The following is a 9,158-nucleotide window of genomic DNA, read 5'->3' as shown; positions in this document are numbered from 1 at the left end:
AGTTCCCACGGACGATGGGTGCGGCCCCAACATAGTTGGTGACCGCTTCACAAGTTCTTTAATTTAGTTGGGATATTTGCTGGAAGTAAACCTCGGCGGCGTGCCTGTCTTGAGCGTCCAATTGAGCGGTCGCAATGTATTTTTCATTTATTTGTTGTAGGCGTTTTAGAATGTCTACCAGCAATGTCGCCTCTCTCTGACAATCGGCTCTTGATGCTCGACCACCGATTAGATTGTTGATGCGTGTGACGACGTTCGTATGTAGACGTTTGGTGTTAGTACGTAGTTGAAATAGATCAGTGGCTGAAAGACCGTCTAAGGGTTGAATTTCATCCATAATAGGCGTGACGAAATTAGTCGGGTTGTCTGTAACAGGAGGTTTCTTATTTCTACTGCTTATCTTATGTATCTGTTAAAGATAATTATAATACTATATACGTCATCAAATGTAAAGGTAAAGGTAGTTACGAGTTCGAATCCTAGTCGTTAGATCGCGAGTATAAAGAAACACTGGGGCACAGATATTCTTCCAATAGTTGGTGTGTTATTTTGTATGGTCTGCGAAAATAGGTTATTTGGTGATTGTTCGTATGTTACTAAAAAATTAAATATTGAATTTAGTTACAGAGAGATCAGATCATGTGAGGCAAGATTATAATCGTGGGTAGAAATTGTTGGTGGTTATTTAAACCAGGCCTGAGATGGGCTTAATGTGTGATATAGGGTAAAATTATGTTAACAATATGGTATTTGTAGAATAAGGAATTATGATCATACGTGGTACTGAGAACGTCTTGAATTATTCTTGAATTCGTATTGGGATCGTAAATGTTTGATTTGAGTTCGTGAAATTAGATGGATCAATTTAACAAGAGGAATAGAAACATTGGACTTTATTTCAACAACAGGAATTGAAACTTTAGATTTCTTAACTGAAGGTCAAACAAAAAACATTCAGTAAGTAAATGGTTTAATAACACAGGGGTTGTAACTTAGTGGTAGAGTGTTCGCTTTGCATGCGAAAAGCCCGGAGTTCAATCCTCCGCAACTCCAAGTCGGCAATTTGTTATTCAAATCAGTTGCACTTGAAATTAGTAAACAGTACAAGTTAATTATTTTTACAACCATAAAAAACCCTTTCTTCGCAGATATTAATATTAGAAGACTATACAAATAATAAAAAAAGGTTTGAAACAGGCTATATCCAAGTTGATTCCTTACAAAACAACATTTAGCACTAGTAGTACATAAGCAATTAGCCCATAAATACAAACCTAATATAAAATTTAAGTGTAGCTTATTTCTGAAATAGAGCAGTAAAACATCCTGCGTTGCGCGTTTTCCACAAATAAGAAAATCTCATTTGTGTCCAAGTTGGTCTGCTGCGGCTGCAGCGTCTTATGGACCCTCTGCTAAGAAGAAAAGGGGGAAAATCTTAATTATATTTATGAAAACTTATTTTTTAACAAGAAGAAGTTGGTTTTTCCATAAGATGCTGTAGCCGCAGCAGACCAACTTGGACACAAATGAGATTTTTGCATTTGTTGAGAACGTGCAACGAAGGATGTTTTACTGCTCTATTGGTGTAATGGATCAATGCGAAATCAGTGAGAAATATAGCTGAATTTCTGAATTGAAAACTAAGAAAAGAAATGCAGGTTCAAGTAAGATATATCAATCTACAAAGGGGTTGTAAGTCAGAGGTAGAGTGTTCGCTTCGCATGTGAATAGCCCGGAGTTCAATCCTCCGCAACTCCAGTTTAATCATAGTAAGTATAAATATTCATTAACAAAATGTAATAATTCGGAATCATAATTTACTACTTTGTATCAAAGGTATAAATTAAGACATAAGAACCAGCAATATCGACAGCAGTCTATAAAGTCTTCATTGAATTTGAATTCGGAATCAGGATTATCCATATTGATACAGTAGGTACTATTCCAGTGAATGCATGTATAATGTTAAACACGATCGCTGTTAAAAAATTTCTCAAATTTAAAAATCTATCAAAAAAAATTCAACCAATGGATCAATTTAACAAGAGTAATAGAAACATTGAACTTTATTTCAACAACAGGAATTGAAACTTTAGATTTCTTAACTGAAGGTCAAACAAAAAACATTCAGTAAGTAAATGATTTAATTAACATATGCATTGTAACTCAGTGGTAGAGTGTTCGCATTGCATGCGAATCTCCCGGAGTTCAATCCTCCGCAACTCCAAGACGGTAATTTATTATTCAAATCAGTTGCACTTGGAATTAGTAAACAGTACTAGTTAACCAACCTTACAAAACAACATTTAGCACTAGTAGTATATAAGCAATTGGCCCATAAATACAAACCTAATATAAAATTTAAGTGTAGCTTATTTCTGAAATTGGTGTAATGGATCAATGCGAAATCAGTAAGAAATATAGCTGAATTTCTGAATTTAAAACTTAGAAAACAAATGCAGGTTCAAGTAAGATATTACAATTTACATAGGGTTGTTACTCAGAGATAGAGTGTTCGCTCCGCATGTGAAAAGCCCGAAGTTCAATCCTCCGCAACTCCAGTTTAATCATAGAAAGCATAAATATACAAAAACACAATGTAATAATTCGGAATCATAATTTACTACTTCGTATGAAAGGTGTATATTAAGACATAAGAACCAGTAAAATCAACAGCAGTCTATAAAGTCTTCATTGAATTTGAATTCGGAATCAGGATTATCCATATTGATACAGTAGGTACTATTCCAGTGAATGCATGTATAATGTTAAACACAATCGCTGTTAAAAAATTTCTCAAATTTAAAAATCTATAAAAAAAAGTCAATCAATGGATCAATTTCACAACAGGAATAGAAACATTGAACTTTATTTCAACAACAGGAATTGAAACTTTAGATTTCTTAACTGAAGGTCAAACAAAAAACATTCAGTAAGTAAATGATATAACATCACATTGGTTGTAACTCAGTGGTAGAGTGTTCGCTTTGAATGTGAAAAGCCCGGAGTTCAATCCTCCGCAACTACAAGACGGTAATTTATTATTCAAATCAGTTGTACTTTGATTTAGTAAACAGTACTAGTTAATTATTTTTACAACCATAGAAAACCCTTTTTTCGTAGATATTAATATTAGAAGACTATACAAATAATAAAAAAAGGTTTGAAACAGGCTATATCCAAGAAGATTCCTTACAAAACAACATTGAGCACTAGTAGTACATAAGCAATTGGCCCATAAATACAAACCTAATATAAAATTTAAGTGTAGCTTATTTCTGAAATTGGTGTAATTGATCAATGCGAAATCAGTAAGAAATATAGCTGAATTTCTGAATTTAAAACTTAGAAAAGAAATGCAGGTTCAAGTAAGATATAACAATTTACATAGGGGTTGTAACTCAGAGGTAGAGTGTTCGCTTTATTGAATTGTGACACATTGATTTATTTTAATACCTTTTATTTCTCGAGGAATTATTGAAAAGAATAGAACTACAGACTTCAAACTTCTTAGAGCGAAGAGGACGACTAAGAGAGAATGAAGCTAAACAGCATCCTTTTGGGTAGGATGGTTCAGCAACCATAAATTGCTGAACCGTTGCAATTTAGTCTCAACACACCTCCTTAAATTGTACTGTGAAGAAATGAAGATATTAGAATCTTGATCCTGTGATTGGTCCCTCGACGACTCCAAGTTGAGATCTAAGGTTACAAAAACGGTTGCCACTCAGTGGCTTTGTGAATATGTCGGCAAGTTGAGATTCTGAGGAGACTTGAGAGATATTAATTGTTCCGTTCGACTGTTGATCCTTGAGAAAATGATACTTAACATCTATGTGTTTTGACCTTGAGTGATGTTCTGGATTGTGAGTTATCGCAATGGCGCTTTTGTTGTCACAATACAGATTGGTAGGGGATTGTTGAACAGCCCCAATTTGTGCTGTTAAACGACGTAGCCAAACGGCTTCTCTTGAACTGTCGCTGGCCGCAATATATTCCGATTCCATCGTAGATAATGGCACGCAGTTTTGGCGTCGACTGGGCCAAGTAATAGCTCCCTGGTTAAACATGAATATGAATCCTGAAGTGGAGCGTCTTGTATCCGTATCTCCAGCATAGTCTGCGTCTGAGAAGGCAGAGAGTGTGTCGATGTCTATACCTGTACCAGTAAATTGTAGCCCGAATCTTCACGTTGATGCTAGATACTTGAGTACTTTCTTAGCTGTACTCCAGTGAGACTCGCCTGGATCTTCGCAGAATCTGGCCAACTGGTTCACCGCGTAGGTGATGTCAGGACGAAAAGTGATGGCAGCGTACATCAGGCTCCCTATGACTTGTCGGTATGGAATATTACTCATTTTTTGCTGTTGTCTCGACATCTGCATGCTCCGTGTTCCGGGATAGACGAAGGCTGGGTTCAGCGGGAATGCGGACCGGATTACATTCTGTCATGTTAAACTTGGCCAGTACTTTTTCGATGTATGAAGGTGATGATAAGTGGAGCATCTTATTCGGTCTGTCTCGATTGATGTTCAAGCCGACGAAATGTTCTGCCGGACCTGCCTTCATCTTGTATTCTTCTCGTAGATGGTCGATAACTGATTGGCCTGCTGTCTTGTCACTGAAGGCGAATAGCCCATCGTCAACCCATATGGCCAGGATCATGAAGTCACCTCCTGACAGGCGAGTGTACACGCAAGGATCTGCTTCACTTTGATTGAACAGCAGGTTGACTAGAGATCGATGAATTTTCTTATTCCATAGTCTCGACGCTTGCTTAAGGCCATAAAGGCCTTTGTTCAGGCGACACACATAGTTTTCAGAATCTGCTGTGACGTATCCTTCCGGCTGATGGATGAATAGTTCTTGGTCGATTTCGCCATACAAAAAGGCGGTTTGGACGTCTATCTGCAGAAGGTGTAGGTCACGTGAAGCTGCTAGCGCTAGGATGGACCGCAGGGAGTCGTATCTAACGACAGGTGCAAACGTTTCAGTGTAGTCAATCCCGTGTTGTTGTTTAAAACCTTTCGCTACAAAGCGAGCTTTAAAAATAACAACATTTCCTTCCTTGTCTCTTTTTGCTTTGAATTGCCATCTGCTTGGAATTACTGTGCTGTTGCGGGGAGCAGGCACCAGCGTCCAGGTGTTGTTTTCTTTTAACGAGGCGATTTCTTTGTCCATGCCATTTCTCCATTGCTCAGCATGAGGGGACGCGATGGCTTCTTTGTAGCTTTGAGGCTCTTTGTAGAGAAGATCAAGAGCTTGCATTGCCTGGGAATGATGATTCTTGATTTGGATTTCACCTCCTGTGCTGTCTGAGGGCCATTGTTTCTGCGGGATGAGTCCTCGTTTCGATTTTCGTAGTTCCGGTTGAGGAATCGGCTGAGAGGATTGTTCTGTGCTGTTGATGTTGTGTTGATCAATTTTATTTTTTTCAGTAAATAATGGTTGGTCAACGTTTGTCACATGTGTGACTTCTTCCATGAATTTAACATCTCGACTTGTAATCACTTTACGGTCTTTTGCAACATATACAAGATACGCCTTGACTGTTTCACTGTACCCGACGAACAAACCTTCCACGGCCTTGGGGTCAAGTTTGCGTCGGTCTGCATCGGGGACATGTACGAATGCTCTAGTACCAAAAGCACGGAGATGCGATACATTAGGTTTCTTCCCGTTCCAAAGCTCATATGGTGTTGATGTGAATCCGTCGTGGAGGATGCGGTTTTGAGTGTAGATGGTGTAGTATACTGCTGCTGTCCATAGGTGAAGAGGAATCTGCTTTGCATGTAGTTCTGTTCGGACTGCTTCGACGGTTGTCCTATTGTCCCTTTCGGCAACGCCGTTTTGTTGTGGGGTATGAGCGGCGCTAGTTTGGTGCAAGATCCCCTGTGATGACAGCCAGTTTTCAAAAGAAGTGCTTTTAAACTCTCCTCCACCGTCTGACCGAAAAATACGAGGTCTCTTGCGAGTATCTGTATACATTCGTTCGGCAAATGCTCTGAAGCAGTCTGGTGTCTCCGACTTGTGTTTCATGGTGTATGCAGCTTTAAATCCAGAGAAATCATCCTTGAAGATGCAATAAAATCGTTTTCCCGTGGATGATGGGACGTTCATCTCAACAACATCGGAGTGTACAATTCCACCGACTTCTTCTGCTCTTTCTCTTCCTTTTGGAAATGGCATTCGATGCATTTCTCCTATGATACAGGAGTCACATTGTATAGCAGATGATTCTCCAATGATATTCAGTCCAATGACAGAGTTAGATGTAATCATCTTTCTTATCGTGTCATGATTGACATGAGCTAGGCGTTCATGCCAGACATCGAACGAAGCGCCACTGCTGGTCGCGGCTTCGGCATTTGCTTTCTCTTGAGTCAATAAATCCAGTTGATAGAGAGATTGGCCTACACGCCTTCCAACCATGAAGAGAGATTCACCCTGAACAATTTCGACGTCGGAACCAGAGAACGTGACTTTGTACCCGACTTCAGTGATGACAGTAATGGAGATTAGGTTTATACCTATGTCTGGTATAAAGAGTACATCTTTGATGGTTCCTGATATTAGTTGGCCGTTGATCTTGGTCTTTATTGGTATGTCTCCTCTACCATGGGCATAAATAACCTTCTTGCCAATTCCGGTTATGGTCAGCTTTCCGGGTGTAATCGAGGTGAAGTTGGTGAACAGGTGTCTCTGATCGGACATGTGTTGAGTTGCCCCGGAATCGGCAAACCAGTTCATTCTTGACGATGATGCTAGACCAAAAATAGATACGAAGGAAAAATTCTTTGCCTTCGGTTCGGGTACATTTGCTTTGTTTCTCTTGTTCTGTGAGCCACCTTGTTCTTCATCTGTATCTCTCTCGCGTTTACTTGGTCGATGGTCTTTGGTCCAATGATTTGTACGGTGACATACAGAACAATAGCGGTTTGGCCTAGACTGGTGGTTTTCAGATCGGTTGAACGGAGCTTTGTTGCTTAGGTGGCCGTTGGATGCATCTCGTCGTGGAGGATAATAGTTTGCCTTTAAAGCTTCTCGTTCTTCGTGCCGAGGTACATTACTTTCAGACTGCCTTCGTTTTATTTTTCGTTCCTCTTGTATAAGCCTGGTACTCAGATGGTCAAGTGTCTTGTCATTGACTGGCATACTGTCCCATGCAGTTTCCATATGCTCAAATGTTTTTGGCAAGGTGGATAAGATTTTGGCCACGATCTCGTCGTCGCTCACGTTAACATCTAATTCCTTCAGTTGAGACGCCATTGTTTCAATATCAGTGACGTGCGTCATGATATCTATGCCTTCTTGATAGTTAAGTGAGAGGAATTCTCTGTGTAGTAGATGTTTATTATCGGCTGCTCTCTGGAGGTACTGAGTGGACATTCTAGTCCACATTTCATTAGCCGTTCTACATATCATGAGGCCTAAGGTTTTTACACGAAGAGTTAGCTTGTTGTCTCAGTTATTGCTTGTCAAAGATTGATACCTTTTTGACGTTCTTTATCATTAGTTTGGTAAATCATAATTCAAGCTAAGCAGTCTCTTTGTCTCCATTGTCTGATTGCATCAATGTTGATTGGAATCGGGTGATTGTTTTCATCCTCAAAATTTGCATCTTCAGCATATTGTTCATCAGGGTGTCTATCGTAGCCCTGGGGAGATTGGACAAAGGTACACTGTTCGATTAATTTATCATCAACAGCATTTGATTGCAATCAAGTGGTTTAAGTTGAAATTGAGAATGTCCTTTGTTGAAGGACAGCACATTTACCTCGACTAAGTCTTGGAGTCCACTGAGTTCGAGTTGCATGGTAAGTCCATGCTTTCATTGTTGAAAGTTTGTTCCATAAAACTTCTAAATATGTTTAACATCAATACGTGGTATTGGATCCATATTGCACTTCTTCAGCAGTTGTACTGCTGGATGATCTGTGAAAAAAAAGGAGAGAGGTTTTCTACATTGTCTCAACATGTGTTCACAAAATTATCCCCTTTTTTTTGGTTTAGTTATCAGTTCAGTTTTTTTTAAAATTACATTCGGCTAAAAGAAGCCTGGGCCCATAACCTATTGAATTGTGACACATTGACTCAGTTTAATACCTTTTATTTCTTGAGGAATTATTGAAAAGAATAGAACTACAGACTTCAAACTTCTTAGAGCGAAGAGGACGACTAAGAGAGAATGAAGCTAAACAGCATCCTTTTGGGTAGGATGGTTCAGCAACCATAAATTGCTGAACCGTTGCAATTTAGTCTCAACACGCTTCGCATGTGAAAAGCCCGGAGTTAAATCCTCCGCAACTCCAGTTTAATCATAGTAAGTATAAATATACATTAGCACAATGTAATAATTCGGAATCATAATTTACTACTTCGTATCAAAGGTATAAATTAAGACATAAGAACCAGCAATATCGACAGCAGTCTATAAAGTCTTCATTGAATTCGGAATCAGGATTATCCATATTGATACAGTAGGTACTATTCCAGTGAATGCATGTATAATGTTAAACACAATCGCTGTTAAAAAATTGGTGTTCTCCGATCTCGTACTTCTTTATTCTCGTACCATATATCTCGTACCGGTACGAGATCATCAGTAATAGATTGGAGCTTCTAAGCAGTCGGTACGAGATCATCGGCTCTTGACAGAAGATATATTTAAAAATTTCTTCGTCGTAGAAGAGCCACTACTCTAACCAACCGCCCGGCATTGCTCCAAGCCGCTTAATGAAATCTGAGGGAAACTGGGCCGCCTTATATACGTTCGCAGAGGGTGAGCGCTGCGCCACCAAGCGGGGTTTGTCCCCTTTGGGTACGAGATTGTCGATACGAGATTGCAGGTACGAGAGACTTAAGTAAGAATGATTTAGTTTTATTAGAAACAATTGTTCTGAAAAAAAAACTTGCTTTATTGTAGTTATATCTGTATTTTGGCAAGAAGCAACTGAATTTAAAAATCAAAATACACTATTGGAACATTTATACGACTTGACTGACGATTGTATAGATTTTAAATTTTTTTCAATTTCTCAAGACGAGATGCTTCCAGTGCTGCAGATGACGAAGGAAGCCTTCTAATAAAATAAATGATTATTTAAATGGATGTTTAGACTTTATCAAATTTGTAAATTACCTTAATCAGATTGGTC

General features: G+C 38.9%; 2 non-coding genes across 2 annotated transcripts; both read left to right on the top strand.

Moving 5' to 3' along the window:
• Window positions 1–981: 981 nt before the first annotated feature.
• Window positions 982–1,053, top strand: Trnaa-ugc. The gene has a single exon. It is a non-coding gene; the product is annotated as a tRNA-Ala (tRNA).
• Window positions 1,054–2,956: 1,903 nt separating this feature from the next.
• Window positions 2,957–3,028, top strand: Trnas-uga. The gene has a single exon. It is a non-coding gene; the product is annotated as a tRNA-Ser (tRNA).
• The last annotated feature ends 6,130 nt before the right edge of the window (window positions 3,029–9,158 follow it).

Source organism: Daphnia magna, linkage group LG3 (genome assembly GCF_020631705.1).
Source record: "Daphnia magna isolate NIES linkage group LG3, ASM2063170v1.1, whole genome shotgun sequence".
In the NCBI taxonomy this organism is placed as follows: Eukaryota; Metazoa; Arthropoda; class Branchiopoda; order Diplostraca; family Daphniidae; genus Daphnia; species Daphnia magna.
Note: the sequence above shows the minus strand (reverse complement) of the source record. Positions and strands in the feature narration are given on the sequence as shown.